Genomic DNA, 5,659 nt, shown 5'->3' with positions numbered 1-5,659 from the left:
CTCAAAACATTTTTGTCATATATTTATAGTCATTATGAACCATATTCCAAAATATTTAGTCGATGTGGGATATACAGTACACCATTTCTGTAAATTAGTTTACAATTTCACATATATATAATTTATGCGTTTTTAATTCTTTCCATCTATACTACTCATAATTAATTACTATAATTTCGTTAAGGAAATATTAAAAAATATAAACTAAATGATGATTTGTTTTTATTTAATTGTATTAAGTTGATTTGTTGTTTCCTTAAATATCTCACAATATAAAAGCAAATCAAATAAGTTTACATATATATACAATTTCGTATTTAATCTATTGATTATTTTGGAAGCAAAAAAAAAATACAATCGATAAGTATTAATATTCGTAATAATTATAGGGATTAAGTATGGTAGTAGTTAATATTTGATATTACCGAAGCCATTAAATACTCGGATACCAGTTTCCTTATTTATAGGAATTATACTTCTGTTTGGTGACGGGAATAATTATTCTTGAACCAAACAACATACAGGATCCGAATATTATAAACTTGGAGTACAAACAGATCCGCGGATTTATTTTCTTCTATTACCGGGTTAAAGAGGATCCGCGTCCCGACCCGGTGGTAATTAAGTGGGCGAGCAAGGGGTATTTTCGTCATTTAGTGAAATCAAAACTATAGGATAATTTAATTAAATTAAGTGATTCTCTAATCATTTTTAATGAAAAACGTACCAAAACAAAGTCATGGTCCAATTTGAGTCTAGTGAGTACTTCAGCTTTAATAGTATAGATATCACATAGTGTGCGGTAACCTTACGACAATAAACCCTGCATAGAATATCAAACCGAACTGACATTTTTTTTTTTGATTATGATTCGATTAAAAGAGCTGAACCAGTCGGTTTAAAGATCTTATAATAGGGTAGACTGATTTGCATTCAATAAGTTTAATTAATAGTAATGCAATCGGTTGTTGCGTAGAACACAAGTAGCAAGATTTTGGGATGTGGTTTGCATTAACAAGTTTAATTAATAATAATGCTGCTCCAATGTCCCTTTGCTCATGTCATGAAGCTCACTGTCCCAAAAGCATTCACAAGATAGAGAACAATTTGACCAAGAAAAGTTAGTCTCAGACTCAAAGTCTTCAAGAAAAAATCAAAATATTTGAAATAGTATTGTTTGCAGTACCTGTCCTCAAGCCAGGAGACGCTGAATACATCTCCGAGAAAGGTCTTATACTCAGAAGCACGGAAATATGTCTCAGGACAATATGTTGCAAAGCTGCTCTCTTTCTAGTTAGCTGCAGTCATTGCATATATATTCAGATTGTCCTTTAAGATCCCTTCAAACATGCTTCCAGATTCACATGCTTCAACGTAAATCACCTAACATCCAAAATAAATTATAAGATAAATTTATTAACAATAGTAATTGAAAGTGTGAGAACTTATGATCTGAACAATGAAATAAAGATTTCTTTAAACTCTCTTTTGATTAATAGAAAATCTGTTTACAAGTTTGTTCTAAACAATTTTCTAATCTCTCAAAACTCTCTTTAAAGAAACCTCACGCTCTCTCTAAGTTCTTAGCTCTTTTCTTTTCTTAAAGACTAAAACTTAATAGCTAGGTTAACTTTCTCTTGTTTGTGCTCAAGCTTACAATCAGCCTTAGCACCCTATTTATAGAACTAGACCTTTGCCACACAAGAAGCAAACTGCCTATTCTAATCCTAATAGGAATTAGACAATTTCCTTTTTCTTTATGCTTTAGGAAATTTCCCTCTTTCTTCATGTTTACATTCCTATTGTAAACATGAAGCTCTTTAATCTTCTAGAAGCTTCTTGGGCCTTCTAATCCTGTGTAAATCTTCCAGCTTAATAAACACCGACATAAATAACCTGATACTCTGTTTTTGTACTAATGCTGAGTTCTTCTGAAGTAGTTCATCCTCTTGTTCAAATGTTGCATCTTCAATCTCCCCCTTTTTAACTTTGTGCTTCTCAAGCATAACAATTATAAATCTGGTTTAGACTTTAAAAACAAATACCTTTGAACCATAGTCAATCGTTCACAAAAGAAACATAAACCAAAATAACCACCGAACCATAGTCAAACATCCAACACACTGAAACAAAGTGATTGCGAAAAGCCGAAAGTTTTTAATGAAAAAATACAAAAGCTCCCCCAGAATTTCAGACGAGCTAAACTCCCCCAGAATTTCAGACCTGCTTCTTCTTCATCTCCCCCTGCTTGAGAACACAACAGCTAAAAACACCTCAAATCAACTTGGAAAGTGGATGATTCTGTATGAGCCTCTGTATTACGTCCGTAAGCCTCTGTAAAGGTTGTGCTGTATCGACCAAAGCCCCGTACGAACTCTCGTCATCGTCTTGACCAAACTGAGGTACACGAATGCTACCCAACTGAATCACCTCTGAAGTTGACGAAGATCCATCATTCATTTGGCTATGATCTAGTGAAGGGTCTGCTCTCATAGGAAGCAAATTATGTTTAACCGCATAAGCACGCCCAGTCCTAACACATGGAGTATAAACCTCAACAGCCACTTTTTCTTCCAAATCTGACAACACAAGTGGACCTTTTTGAACCTTAAGAGTTTCAAAAATGGTTCTAGGAAAAATTACATACCGAGAAACATCACTCCAACTTATCTTCATAATCTGTTTATAGATGAGTTGTCCGAGATCAAACCGAATTCCTTTGACAATCTTATACACAATGCGAGCACGATCAACTGAAATATGATCTCGATGAGCCGAAGGAACCCAATTATAACCTGCTAACATGAAAAGAGCTGCNCTTTCTTCATGTTTACATTCCTATTGTAAACATGAAGCTTTTTAATCTTCCAGAAGCTTCTTGGGCCTTCTAATCCTGTGTAGATCTTCCAGCTTGATAAACGCCGACATAAATACCTGATACTCTGTTTTTGTACTAATGCTGAGTTCTTCTGAAGTAGTTCATCCCCTTGTTCAAATGTTGCATCTTCAATCTCCCCCTTTTTAACTTTGTGCTTCTCAAGCATAACAATGTTAAATCCGGTTTCGACTTTAAAAACAAATACCTTTGAACCATAGTCAATTGTTCACAAAAAAAACATAAACCAAAATAACCACCGAACCATAGTCAAACATCCAACACACTGAAACAAAGTGATTGCCAAAAGTCGAAAGTTTGCAATGAAAAATACAAAGCTTCAAAACTCCCCCAGAATTTCAGACCAGCTAAACTCCCCCAGAATTTCAGACCAGCCTCTTTTCCATCTCCCCCTGCTTGAGAATACAACAGTTAAAAACAATTCAAAGCATCTTGGAAAGTGGATGATTCTGTATGAGCCTCTGAACTACTTCCGTGAGTCGCTGAAGAGCCTGTGAAGTATCGACCAAAGCTGCATATGAATTTTGTGAATTTTATGAGCCTCTAAACTTTCCCCTTGTCCTCTTGTCACTCGATTCTGTGAATTTTGACTGCTTTGGAGTAGAAGAAGATCCTTGCTTCGTCTTTCTCCGTTTTGCTGAATGACGCTTGAGTGATTCTTCCACACAAATTTCCTCAGAATCAGAATCGGTTTCTTCTTCGCTACTTTCTTGCACCGATTCATTCTTTGAAGATTCTTCATCTCCTATCTCAGTTGGATCCGATTGGTCATTCTTTGAAGACTCTTCACCATCTACCGAATCGATTTGAGCATCACCACCGGATTTATTGACAAAGTGAGATTGATCTTCATCACTGCTCGATTCATCAACCAGCTGAGGTCGACTAAACCTACCATCATCTCGAGTTTCCGTTGATCTCCTTCCTCCTCTCACCAACCCACGACGAGTTGCTCTCACCACCAGATTTTTTTTTCTCTTTTTCCTTTTCGATACAACCAAAGACACAACCAAATAAAAAATCTGATTATTTATCCCCTTTTTTTTTTTTATCTTCTCCCCATCGATACAACCAAAGCTTCATAACCAAACCGGTTTACTCTGAAAATATAATCAAAATCATATAACCCACTCAAATTAAACCAATTAATTATCCTTAACCTCAATATCTTCTCGAACTTGTTCTTGAACCAGCCCCACAAAGACTCACATCTCACAAACTCCAATTGAATTTCGTAAAATTGAAAAACGATTAAAATCTAAAGCCTTTGTGAATATATCTGCTAACTGATCTTCAGTATCAACATGATCAATCTGAACCTGCTTTCTCTCAACCAGTTCTCTGATAAAATGATGTCTTACATCAATGTGTTTGGTCCTTGAGTGTTGTACCGGATTCTTAGAAATATCAATTGCACTTTTGTTATCACAATACACTTGTAGTTCCCCTGAATTCATACCATAATCAGCTGACATCTGCTTCATCCACAGTAATTGAGTACAACAACTCCCCATTGCTATATATTCTGATTCAGCTGTAGATAAAGATACTGAGTTTTGCTTCTTACTTAACCAGGCTATTAGATTGTTGCCTAGAAAGAAACAACCTCCACTTGTACTCTTTCGATCTGTTACAGTTCCTGCATAATCTGCATCACAGTAACCAACCAACCCTTTGTTTGAACCTTTAGAGTACCAAATCCCAAAATCGACAGTTCCTTTGACATACTTGATAATCCGCTTGACTGCTTCAAGATGAGACTGCTTTGGTTTTGACTGATACCTTGCACATATACCCACACTAAAACTCAAATCTGGTCTACTAGCTGTAAGATATAGTAAGCTCCCAATCATTCCTCTGTATTGCTTGACATCTACATCCTTACCATCAACATCTTTTGACAGTTTCAATGAAGTACTCATAGGTATCACAGCTTCTTTGCACTTATCCATCTGAAATTTCTTAAGAAGTTGTCTAGCATAAGTGCTTTGTGAAATGAAAATACCTTGATCTGACTGTGTAATCTGCAACCCAAGAAAATACTTCAATTCTCCAACCAGACTCATCTCAAATTCTTGTGTCATACTACTTACGAATTTATCCACCAACTCTGTTGAAGTACTTCCAAAGATAATGTCATCAACATAAATTTGAACCATCATAATATCACCACCTTGTTCCAAAATAAACAGAGTCTTGTCTACACTTGCCCTGTTATAGTTCTGCTCCATAAGAAAACTGGTCAGCCTTTCATACCAAGCTCTTGGAGCTTGCTTCAAACCATAAAGAGCCTTTTTCAGTTTATAAACATACTCAGGTCTAACTGGATCTTCAAAACCTTTGGGTTGTTCAACATATACTTCCTCTTGCAAAATCCCATTCAAGAAGGCACTCTTAACATCCATTTGAAAAACCTTGAAGTTCAGTATGCAAGCCATTCCAAGAACCAATCTTATTGACTCAAGTCTTGCTACTGGTGCAAAAGTTTCTTCAAAATCTACACCTTCAATCTGCGTATACCCTTGTGCAACTAATCTTGCTTTATTGCGAACGACAACACCATTCTCATCAATCTTGTTTTTGAAGATCCACTTAGTTCCAATAATATTCACATCTATTGGTCTACGAACCAGTTCCCAAACATCATTACGCTCAAACTGTTCCAGTTCTTCTTCCATGGCTATAATCCAAAAATCATCTTGGACAGCTTCTATATGATTCTTTGGTTCGAACATTGACACAAAACACTCATAGAAGACAGTT

Source organism: Camelina sativa, chromosome 15, assembly GCF_000633955.1.
Source record: "Camelina sativa cultivar DH55 chromosome 15, Cs, whole genome shotgun sequence".
Taxonomy (NCBI): domain Eukaryota; kingdom Viridiplantae; phylum Streptophyta; class Magnoliopsida; order Brassicales; family Brassicaceae; genus Camelina; species Camelina sativa.
This window is presented reverse-complemented; position numbering follows the sequence as displayed.